Source organism: Miscanthus floridulus, chromosome 8 (genome assembly GCF_019320115.1).
Source record: "Miscanthus floridulus cultivar M001 chromosome 8, ASM1932011v1, whole genome shotgun sequence".
NCBI classification, from domain to species: Eukaryota; Viridiplantae; Streptophyta; class Magnoliopsida; order Poales; family Poaceae; genus Miscanthus; species Miscanthus floridulus.
In genome coordinates, this window is record NC_089587.1 from 175044769 (window position 1) to 175057811 (window position 13043).

The window sequence follows — 13043 nt, forward strand, 5'->3', positions numbered from 1 at the left end:
GATAGTAGTCATTGTTCTATTATGTTTACTAAATAATTACTCACATCTACCATCATAAAAACAACATGAAGTAATCTACTAAGTTCGTATCTAATTCACCTATGCCATTATGAAATATAATCCAAAGTAATTCCTAAATTTTCATCTAGTTACCATCATGCCATTATGATCAAAGTCTTGATTATTATAGAAAAAATAAATAACCATAAATTATGCATAGAAATGTTTCAAAGTTACCCGCTTCAAATTACCATAAATTATGCATAAAAGGCGACTAACATAAACATACATATTGTTCCCAATCAAGTTCACGTGCATGGATGAGTGGTAAATATATGTATCTTTCAACAACCATGGATTTTTTTTTCTTAATTACTCATATATGAATGATCCTGACAACTCATCTATCTCTTCCATGACTCATATTTGCTTTTCGGGCGCCATAGATGTGTATTCTTTAAGAGAGAGACAATGCTAGATAACAACTCTTAGCATTTAAATCAAGAGCCAAAGAATGTACACGTTCTATTGAGTACGCTAATGAAAACGACAAGTTGCCCAAGCAACTCTTGCTAGGCGTTGCATGGGATGGAAATCCATGACAAGCCATGGACAATGTAGCGAGTAGCGACTCAGGATGCTGGATGCATGCACGCGTGCATATAGTTTCAGTTTCAACTTTCTACTATCTGACTCTGAAGCGCTTGGTTTCCAACTCCGTAGCACGGCCCGATCGAATTGCCAAGAACTTGTACAGCTCTACGTGAGGTTCCGATCATTTTCAGGCAATTTGTAAAAGTCAAGCCAAACATTGCACGCCACATGTTCGCTTAGACTCTTTGTTTTAGCTTCTGAATGCCTATTTATAATAAGCTGCTTATACTACTAAAACTAGTATAGTGTCCGTGCTAACGCAACGGCGGCATTTCAGGAATACATATAAACACTAAATGAGCGATAGAAATACAATATTATTATATATAAAAATTTGGATGTACACAGTCAAGTATAAACTCACAGCATCCCCTGACCAAGTTTTCAGAAAAATATATTATCATATAAAAATCTGAATATATACAGTGTAAGCCTCTAACGGACAGGGGAAGCTTTCCATACCAATCTCTTCAGCGTTCTGAAGCTTTTCATTAATCATGTCTTGAGAATGAAGCTCTGTTCTTGCTAAAAGCATCAAGCAAGAGAGTAGCCTACAGCAAAAAAAGGAAAAAAAAATACCACATCAAAACTAAAACATTTACTTCTATCTTTTTCTCCTTGATATGTTTTGACAACTGCAATATGGCATCCGTCTATGAACATTGACAATATAATCAAAACTGGACTTAATTGATATACAATGCACAGGCTGTAGAGACAAAAAAAAAAGGGGATTTGAGATTGGGGAACTTAACTGTGAGACTAAAAATTGGTGTCATCCATGACTGTGCCCCTGATCCAGACCACTTAAGCCCACACACCTCATGACTGTGCCCCTCGTATGTCTGCACAACATGGTTCATAATTCTCACGTCGTTGTTCACGATCTTGCCATCGATGCCGCCAGTGGTGAGGATGTTGTTTCATGTCAATGAGCCAACTCTTGCCTCATGCACACCTTTGAGAGTTCTCAACTGCAGGGAAGAACGACCTGAATTCAACAACAGAGAACGTGCACGCATTTTTGGATGAACAAGGACACTGCACATACCAGTCAGTTGGAGCTGGTGTCCTAGAGCTGGACATCAGACGAGTTGAGCCCAACAGCGATATGCTGGCCATCTGGAGCCCAGTTGACGCTTGTGATGGGACCGTTGTTATCGTCGATGATCAGAAGCTCAGACGTGGACCCACTGGATGCATCCCACAGTCGAGCAGGTTGAGGTATTAGTCGTCATCAACAAGCTCTGGTGCGTCTAGAGTCCTCTCTACAGATTGCATACATTTCGAGCAGCATCAGAAATCGCCATCCAAGTGATGAACACGAAGAAATCAGTAAATGCATATACCTGGGGAATATGTCACCGCTGCTTGGCCGGCTTGGTGTGGTGGGAGGAAGCTGCAACGGTTGCCGAGACGTTCTCAGGCTCATACGGCTCGTTCCTGAAGGCGAGGATACATGTCCGGTTGTTGAGCAGCTTCTCAGCGAGCAGCCTCCTATAGGTCTCCTTGGATGACACGGCCTCCCGTAGGTCTCCTCGGATGGTGACACAAGTCGGCTCTGTAAGGCGAATCATCGAACACCCGCGCGCGCCCACAAAACATTCTGACTCAGGGAGCAGGTGACTTACGTAGCACTTGGCTGACGGGTTGCGCGATCCCTCGAGCGCGCGGAGGTGGAGTCGCAGAGCGGCGACTTCGGCGAGGAGGGCCTCACGCTCGGCGCACCAGTGCGACTCTTCGCGGAGCCACTTCTGTTCCTCCCGCAGCCAGCGCTGCTCCTCGCGGCACCGCGCCTCCTCGTTGTCCTTCCAGGATGAGGGGCCCGCGGCGCTGGCAGGACTGACATAGCCCAGGTGAACCGCGTCCCACTTCAAGCGCGGCCGCCGCCGCGTGTACCTTGATGGGCTCGGCCACTTCCGCATGCTCCAGGTCCCCCGCCGCGTCCGCCACGCGCCGCCGGAAATCGGAGATGGTCACGTGGTGGCACGTCCGCTCGGCGACCGCGAGCGCGAGCGCGTCGCGCGATGGTGTTCTGGCCGCTTGGAGACCGCGAGCGCGATCAGGATCGCGGCGGGGCCTGGAGGAGGGCAGTAACACGGTTCGTCGTTGCGCGACGGTAGCCCGGTCGCTCGGCGAGCACGAGCGCGATCTGGGGCGGGGCGGCCGCTCCGCGATGCCGCCGTGGTTTTTTTCTCTTTCCGTAGTCGCTCTAGCAAAGAATAGGCGAAAAAAAAATGACAAGCCGAGCGTTCGAACCGTGGGTGCCGAGCTTGGGCTCGGGGGATGGGCGTGGGCACGTGAGGTGGGAGGGAGGAGGATACACGCGATCTTGTCCTCTTATATTGGAGTGTGAGTAAGGAGAGAGAAGCTCTAAATAAAATTTGGATAGTTCGTCTTAAAAGATATTTTTTTATACAATGTTGTGGATGGCTTTTTTTGACCACGCTTCTCACCATTGATCCTAATTTGCTCAAAACGCAAAAGCTAAGTTATACCAGTTTATTCTGATTGTACTTTTCCTTTTTTTTATACAACTTCTCAAAGTACTTTACAGAGAAAATATGCCAAATCTGGCCTATGTAGGCCAAAAAAGGCAGAACGGAAATAAAAAGCTACTTTAACCACCGTACCTTCCATATATAAGGTGGTTTCTAGAAGCCAAAAGATGTGTTTGAACTGAATTGAGGTTAGAAGCCGGGCTAGGAGAGATCCGCTTGCTTACATGGGATACTATTCTGAGGCTGAAATGGTACTTACTATTTATGTTTAGCCATTTGTAAAATTTAAAAGTTATAATTTATTTTGTGATAACCATGACATCAAAATATAAGTTAATACTGGCAACAATATCATAATGTATTATTAAGCCTGAATTAAAATACAATCTTGATAGATTTTTCTTCTATTGCAAAAATAAATACTTGGATGTAAATATATTGTAATTTTAATTTTCATTCTATCCATGTGCTCGCTAATCATAAATCATTCGACCATCACTCGACAACAACACCAATACTACTGTTCTCCTACGTACAGCATGAGGGTAAGCTGACAGCTAGTTTCATCACGATCATTGGTAAGGCTAATAAGGCTTGGCATTCCTGTTGTAACCTAACCAAGGGTAAATGTTCTTTGTGGCACCACAGACGGAGATGTTGATCCGGATGGAGGGTGGCTCGGAGAAGGGCCACGCCGCCAAGGCGATGAAGGTGGCGGCGGCGATGCAGGGGGTGGAGTCGGTGACGCTGTCGGGGAAGGACAAGAGCCTGCTGCGGGTGGTCGGCGACGGCGTCGACTGCAACCACCTCACCACCCGCCTGCGCCCGCAAGGTGGGCCACGCCGACGTCGTCGAGCTGCGCTCCCTGCATGCATGGCGCCGGCGCCGGCAACTACGGATACGGGTCCGGGTCTGGGTCACGGACCGGCAGCCTCTCGCGCGACGCCGGGTACGGGAACGGAGGGAGCTACTACGGCTACGCTTACCCGACGGCGACGGCGGCGCCCGACTACTACGGCCAGCAGCACCAGCCGTCGTTCCAGTACAGCTACCCACCGCCGTACGCCGAGTACTACCCGTCCGCTACCGATCCCAACGGCTGCTCCATCATGTAGTGACGCACTACTAGTAGTTCAGTTTCGTTTCATAGGGTAGGATGTTTCGTTTCATAGGGTAGGATGTGCTGCTCGTCTCGTCTGCTCCCCTGCAGATACCAGATATGCTGCCAGTGCTAGCTTGTGCATGCATTTCGTCTCCTCAACCGGACCGGGGCTGGTTTTTAGTTTGTGCCCCGTTTCATCACATATATACTCTGTGTGTGGTGTGTGTTTGGATTCTGTGTCCTGAATCTGAGGTGTGAAATTGAGTTCCTGTTCAATAACACGATACTCCTTTATACGGAGTATTATCTTGGATCTGCTCTCTTTTTCATCAGTTGCTATATAGTGGGAATATATAACTGAATAAAACTGTTCAAAAAATAACTGAATGAAGTACTCCCGCGAGAAACAATGGCAAACTACAAATTGCGCCGTTGCACAGGAAACAGAGAGAACAGGGCCCATCTAACATTCACACCGCCAGTACCGTACCACAGAAAGGCTCGAACCGACCGCCTCCCCGCCTAAGAAAAAAAAGAAGTTCACGAACAGGATCCGCGCGAGCTTGGATGCGCGTATTTTTCCGCGCATGCGAGCCGGTTTTCCAAGTGGTAAAAAAAATTGGGTGAAGTTGGGAACTGTTGGAGATGATTTTTTTTCCACCTTGCTAAAACTTCTGATTTTTTTTTTGAAAATACTCCAAAAGCTCCAAGTCGTTCGACGCACACCACCGTAAAAAAAACCCCGCACCCCACCGTCCGGCCAATCAGCTCCGGCTAGACAGCCACGTACTTACTACGACATACGTAACCGCGAGATTGTTCCTAAAAAAACGTAACCGCGAGATGCTCCTGTGACGCGCGGGCTTCTGCTGCTGCTGCTGCGTGCGTCCGCCACGGCGACGAGTCTGGTTTGACCGGTGGCCGTCGGCGACGGCATCCACGTATCCGCAGCGAGCACGGTCTGCACGGTGGCCGGTGCTAGCTGCTTCATCAGCTTCCCGAACAACGAAGCAAAACGATCGAGCTAGCACACTTGCCGTGCCTTGTGTGGACGGGGGATCCTTTGCGAAACCACGGAGTAAAGCAGCTAGCAATGCAAACCGGACCCGGCCGACGGTGCGTCGCTCCTGTTCAGTTTTCGGCTCTGGATTGCAACCGTACCGTCCGTGGGCGCGGCTTTGTTGTGCAACGCAACACAGGGCGACGTGTGGATGTGGACTGCCAGGAACGAACCTCGGACCATTTCAGATTCTCGTCATCGTCTTCGCTTTTGAGGTAATCTCCCAATCCCATGGCCGGCGCGGCCAGCAAACTATAGTACCCGGCGCAAAGACGAATAATTCTGTTATGCAAGTCCCGAATCGAATCGAAAGGCGGCCTAATGAAAAAAAAGTTTATACATGTAATAAATAAATAAATACAACACATAGTATTTCTCCTCCACCCCTAAAAATAATTGCTTATTTCTATACATTGACTTGAATATGCCTAACCCATACATAATTAAATCAAATCTACGAGGCTTGGCACCGAATTGCCGGTCAGCATGTAATCCAAACAGGAGCGCTCTTGCAGAGCACGACAAACTTTTGCACTCCTAACTAATTTTGCTCAAAATTTTCCACCATCAGAGAAAGTAGCGATCTTTGCGTGTGATTCGGTTAAATTTTTATCAAAAATACCCACCTCTACCTTTATGAATAGGTCATTTAAAAAAAATCCTAACTTTCTTTCTAAATCTCCCACATCCATATTTATGAAAGATGTTAAAATAATCATATAAGAGTCTATCAAAATTATAATGCCATTATAAAATATAATACAAACTAACCCCTAAGTTTTCATCTAAATTACCTAGGCCTGCTATTGTGAAAGACTATCTAAATTATTCACATTGACCTTTATAAAAGATAAACTAAAACAACCCTCGAATCCACATATAAATAATAATATTATGTGTTATGGAAAATAATTCAATACCATTAAAGTATGGTATATATGTTTCTAAACTACGCACTTCTACCACTGTTCAGTTTAAAATAAACATAATGCTATGTGCCACAATGTAGACCAATTAAATATACGTACATTAGGATACATGTTTATTTTAATAGGTTATCAAGCATGAAAATTGTTCCCTTAATAAACCACATACTAATGACACTAACAATACATTGTAAATAATACTAATAATCCATGACACTCAATTTTGTATTCTTTACATTAAATAAGTTTATATGTTTTGACTAAAACATTATGTCCTAGGAATGCTAATAATTTAATCTAAGTACTCTATATTTTTATAAAATAGTACTACTACATATATAGTTTTTCGGCATAGCAAATTCAACAATTTTAGTACTTTGATGCAAGCTAAAATGACCCACTATTTGCCATTCTAGTAACTAAGAGTGTGTCTAGGACCTAGAATCTTTTTTAAAATAAAATAAAAAAGGAATTTTTGGAAAAAAAATATACAATAAACACTAGAATTTCAACTAAAATATGGATAAAACATTAGAACAAGTAATAAGATCAAAAGTCAAAGCCAAAATATATATTTATAACATCACAAAAACGAATGCAATAACAGTTTACATAACTTAAACTTAGATTTTAACTAAATATATATCCAAGACACAGGTAGCAACAATGCTAAAAATAATAACACATATCTGAATATTACCAACTGGAGGTACACCCAACATAGTCGCCACCCTTAATGCTTACAAGACATGCTATGGAAAAAAATACAAATTCTCACAAAGAATCAGAAATATCTAGCCAACAATTTGGTAAATTCTAATCACAGTGGAGAATAGCTAGTAGTCATTATACTATTCTGTTTACTAAATAAATAATCACATCTACCAATATAAAAGCAACATGATGCTAGATAACCTATGCCATTACAAATACAATCCAAAGTAATTCCTAAATTTTCATCTAGTTACCATTATGCCATTATGATAGATAACCTAAGTAACTTCTTAAGTTTGCATCTGAACTACCAATATATGCTATTGTAAAAAACTAAATAACCATAAATTAATTACGCATAGAAATGTTTCTAAACTATCCACTTCTAAATTATGCATAAAAACTGACTAACATAAACATACATATTGATCCAAATCAAGTATACACGCATGCGTAATTATTTATCTTCCAAATCATTCATATATGTATCTTTCAACAACCATGGAAAATATTCTCTTAAGTACTCATATATGAATCACCCTAACAACTCATCTATCTCTTCCATGACTCATTTGCTTTTCGGGCACCATAGATGTATATATTCTTTAAGAGAGACAATGCTAGATAACAACTCTTAGCATTTAAAACAAGAGGCAAAGAATGTACATGTTCTTATTGCGTACGCTTATGAAAACGACAACTTGCCCAAGCAACACTTGCTAGGCGTTGTATGGGATGGAAATCCATGACAAGCCATGGACTGTAGTCTGTAGCGAGTAGCGACACAGGATGCATGCATGCACGCGTGTGCATATAGTTTCAGTTTCAACTTTCTAGTATCTGACTCTCAAGCGCTTGGTTTCCAACTCCGCAGCACGGCCCGTGAATTGCCATGAACTTGCACACAGCTCTATGTGAGAGGTACAGATCATTTTCAGGCAATTTGTAAAAGTCAAACCAAACATTGCACGCCACGTGTTCGCTTAGGCAGCCTCAATGGATAGTTTTATGGCGTTATGTCCAAGGCTGCCATATACATGTCATATGAATGAAATAAAACTTAGATAAAACACACACTTTCAATGCAAAGTTACATCCTATAGTTTCATAGGCATTTAATTTCATGACTCATAGAGAGTTGATAATCGTGCTAAGAGAATTTCATCTAGAACTCATTTCTTCTCTCTTTTATTAAATATACTGCCATGTCATAAAAATGATCATATGGCAACCTATTCAACGCAAATGAAACTCACATGAAACTTCCACTGAGACGGGTCTTAAACTCTCTTTGTTTTAGCTTCTGAATGCCTATTTATAATAAGCTGCTTATATTACAAAAATAAATAGAACTAAAAGTCATACTATACGTCTTTATGCAGCTTTTTCTGACCACGCTTTTCACACAAATCCCATTTATACTAAAAAATCACAAAAGTTGAGTTATACCGGTATATTCTGATTGTACTTTTCCTTTATTTATACAACTTCTCATAGTACTTTGCAGAGAAAATATGCCAAATATGGCCTATGTCAGCAAAAAAAAGGCACAACGGAAATAAACAGCTACTTTAACCCTCTTCTATAAGGTGGTTTCTAGAAGCCAAAAGATGTGTTTGAACTGAGGTTAGAAGTTGGGTAGGAGAGATTCGCTTGCTTACTGTTTACACCAAAATTTAGAAGGAGTCTCGCGGAGACTTAAAAGCTCCTAAGATCATGTCATCAAGGAAGCAATTGCGTGCAGATCAGAATTAGCTGATTCGAATGCAGCACCGGAATCGGCTTTCTTCAGGCAGCGCTGGCAGATAATGACAAAGGCTACGATCGGCGCCAGGATGAAACATGATGGACCCTATAAAAAGGAAAAGATTAGAGTCCAAGTTATCTTAAATTAGGAATATTTTCTTTTATGCCAAAAATTGTAACAAATCGTGTTCGAATAGGATTCATGTTTAGACTCCGGGTATAAATACCAAACCCCGGCTATTGTAGAGGACAACAATCAATCCAATATACAAGTTATTTACTTTTTTGGCTTGGGCCACCCCTTAGGAGTAGGAGTAGAATAGATCTCAGCGAGTTCTTCAGCAAGTACGGCTGCATCGATCCAGTCGACCTCCACTACTTGTTGTAAGTACCGTCATGGCTTATACCTCTGTTCGTACGGCTGCATCGATCCGGTCAACCTCTATTGTGACTCTGGTATAAGTTAGTTATTGATTCTTGCCTAGTTCAAGTATGGCTACATCGATCCGATCGACCCCCACTGCATGAACTAGATCAAGATCAGGTTATCAGCTCTACCTTAGAATGACAGTCATTGGTAGATTCATTAAGTTACCAATATTGCTTATTGCTTTCATTATTTATCTAAATTACAGCAATATCACTCTGCCCGATTGGGATTGATCTAGATCGGCCTTATATCTAGTTTAGCCCATCGTTTGTTAATCTGAAACTAATCTAATCTATACCTTAAACGATGAGTTACGTTTTATCGGCTATTTTACGTCAATCTTGATCATGCATAGCGTGCGGTTAAAGCATGTTGCGTCTTGAGTAGATTTATTGGCTAGCGAGAACCGTTCCTTGGCCTGTTATCATGGCATGTGTGATTCTGCCTCACACCCCACTGTTAGCACCATGGAGTGGGGATCGTTATTTGATAGATCTATTCCTGATAAGACATGATTTTAACTATACGCTATGCCTGAATCAGCTGTTTTAGCCGATATCGAGTGCTTTCACGAACAGTTCGCATCACGAGACTGTTGAAGTAGAGATAGGTTGAAAGATATGTTATCCCCATGATCTTATTATTGTATTACGGCCTGCATAATTCTGCCTCAAGCCCCACTGATATTAGTAATGAGCTAGGCTCGTCGAGTCTATTGTTATTTCTACGGCCTGCATGATTCTGCCTCATGCCCCACTGGTCATAGCGATAGATGAGATCTATCATGTTCATTAGATTTATCTTTATTAAACGGTTAAGTGATGTTGAATTGTTTCTTTATATAAAAAGGGGTTTGGTTACTTATAATCATTGGCTTAGCATAAACCAATTATTGTTGACATCTTATTATCATTGATTAATATTTGCTCAAATAACGACATTTACCCTGAATGATAACCAATTCTTCTTATACAACCCAATGAGTTTTAACCGATTTATTCTCATGAATATGATGGAATCGACTGTTTAGTTGATCTCCTTTCATATCGGCTCTCAGAGCCACACATTCGGGACTGTTTGGCAACACCGGCAAATTCCGCCCTTAATTACTGATGAACTTTCTCTCCTTGTCAATTACAGTGTCAAATTGACTGGCACGTCTCGAGATGAGTGCGCGGGATCGACCATCCCTGCACTGAAGCTAGGTGGATCTACAGCTCCATCGAGCAGACCCTTCCAGCTTGTTGCATGTGTCCTTGGCACGGGATGAAAATTCTGTGTCGACACTTACATGAGATACTATTCTGAGAGGCAATATATATTTATTATATATTTAATTTATCATTTCTCCTATATTTTAGGTGTTTGAATTTTAAGCTAATTTCAGACAACACTCTTGTGCCACCAAGTAGTAAATTGTTATTTTTGTGATTTGTTATTTGTTTTTGTGTCATAACATTAAAAGGTCCTAATATGGCTAGAGGGGGTTGAAAGTTCTAATTTGGTTTTGGTTAATTGATGAAACCCTAAGTGCTATCCTAGTTTATCATAGTGATTATGAGATAGGTAGCACTATTCCAAGTGGTGAAGCAAATGAAGATCATGACATGATGATGGTAATTCCATGGTGATGATCAAGTGCTTGGACTCAGAAAAGGAGAAAGGAAAACAAAAGGCTCAAGGCAAAGGTATAAGTGGTAGGAGCCTTTTTTTGTTTTGGTGATCATGATACTTAGCGAGTGTGATCACATTTAGGTTCAATAGTCATACTATTAAGAGGGGTGAAACTCGTATCGAAATGCGGTTATCAAAGTGCCACTAGATGCTCTAACTCATTGCATATGCATTTAGGATCTAGTGAAGTGCTAACACCCTTGAAAATGTTTGTGAAAACATGCTAACACACATGCACAAAGGTGATACACATTGTGTTTAGCACTTGGGAGCAAGGGTTCAAAACTCCATCGGCGGAGTGTCCGCCCGTAGAGTGTGGATAGTCCGACGGTGCCACCGATGCCCTATACAAAAAAGACAAGGTTTCACAGAGTGCACCGGACACTGGTCACGCAGTGACCGGACGCTGGGGTCCTGTGTCCGGTCAGTACCAGCAGTGAGCGCGTAGTCTCGGTCTTTTGACCAGATGCTGGCATGAAGTGTGACTGGATGCTCAGGGCCTGTGTCCAGTTAGTGCTAACGTACGCTAATGTGGCAGCGCACAGAGGAGATGGTGAGTGACCGAACACTGGGTGAGTCCAGTCGAGCATGACCGGACGCGTCCGGTCACGCATGGAACCAGCGTCTGGTCACTTCAAAACAGTGCGTCTGGTCAAATTGACTGGCACATCTCGGCAGGAGTGCATAGGATTGACCATCCCTGAGCTGAAGCTAGGTGGATCTACAGCTCCATCGAGCAGACCCTTCTGGCTTGTTGCGTGTGTCCTAGGCACGGGATGAAAATTCTATGTCAACACATGTTTCTGGCACGCCCGGTGGGACCCCACAATCGTCATGGCGGTTCACAACAACAACGACATCCTTATGCTACATTATGAAGATCTACCTGATGGGGATAAGGGTATCATCAGCAAAGCTATAGAAGAGTTTTAGAATAAATGTTTGTTGTCCTACACCAAAACACGTGACAACACAATTGTTCAGAAATTTCCACTACCAAGAGTTCTATTACACGGGTAGACAGACACAACTGAAGCTAAAGACAGACATTTCTTTAAGGAAGTTGTAGACAAATCTGTTTGTGATGCCATATCAAGCCATAACGATGCTTTCGTGGACATATTTCACAATGCCATGAGAGAGGCGATCCATGGATTTCTAGTTGGTCAAGGCAGGCCGACTTATCACAACATTCTAGATCCATCGACCCAAAGGACTAATCAAGTCAGTACCAGCCATCAAGAAGCAGCACCAGCTAGTAGTGGTGATGTCCAAACCGTTCAGGGTTCATCTGAATAAACTCAAGGAACTACTGCAAATCAGACACAGTACAATCCTAGATCATTAGTACAGCATGCGCAACAACCGGTAGGGCAAAGTCAGAACCAGATGATCAATTTTGGCACATCAGGCCGCATACCGCCGTTGGCTCAAAAAATAGCACCATCAATCCAAAGGATCCATAGAGATATAGATTCTTATGTCTATAATCAGAGACTTCAAGCAGCAAGCCAGCAAAGGACCTAGCAGATTGAGATTCCACAAGGGTATCACTATGGCATAGATTATAATACCCTCCACATGATGCTAAATCCAGGATATCAAGGCACGTGGGATTTCAATCCACAAATGAGTCAGCAGGTGCAGAGAAATCCAAATCCGCAAGCTGATGAATTATTGCTGAGGGTGACCGAGATGATAAAGAATCAATTCGCTCTGAAGCCAAAAGGGCTGACCTTTTCGTACAAATGCACATATCCAGAATGGTATGATTTGGTCACTCTTCCAATAAATTATAGGCTCCCAGAATTCGCTAAGTTTACTGGCCAAGATAGTACAAGCATGATAGAACATATCAGTCGGTATCTTACACAATTGGGCGAAGCGTTAGTTGAGGATGCCCATCGAGTTTGTTTCTTCTCTCTATCCTTATCAGGGCCAGCCTTCACTTGGTTTTCATCATTGCTAGTCAATTCCATTGCCAATTGGGCTGACCTAGAGAAGAAGTTTCATACATATTTTTACACTGGGACTGGAGAAAAGAAGATTACCGATCTGACAACTATAAGATAGAAGACTAATAAATTGGGCACTGAATTTCTTCAGAGGTTCCAAGAAATTAGGAACTTGTGCTTCTCCTTAAACTTGGCCGATGATCAACTAGCTACTTTAGCTGTTCAAGGAATACTGCCGATGTGGAAAGAAAAGCTGCTGGGACAAGAATTTGACAACTTGG

At 42.5% G+C, this 13043-nt stretch overlaps 1 pseudogene; it reads left to right on the forward strand.

Annotated features, from left to right (window-relative positions):
* Positions 1–3782: 3782 nt before the first annotated feature.
* Positions 3783–4270, forward strand: LOC136470208 (uncharacterized; annotated as a pseudogene).
* Positions 4271–13043: the final 8773 nt, after the last annotated feature.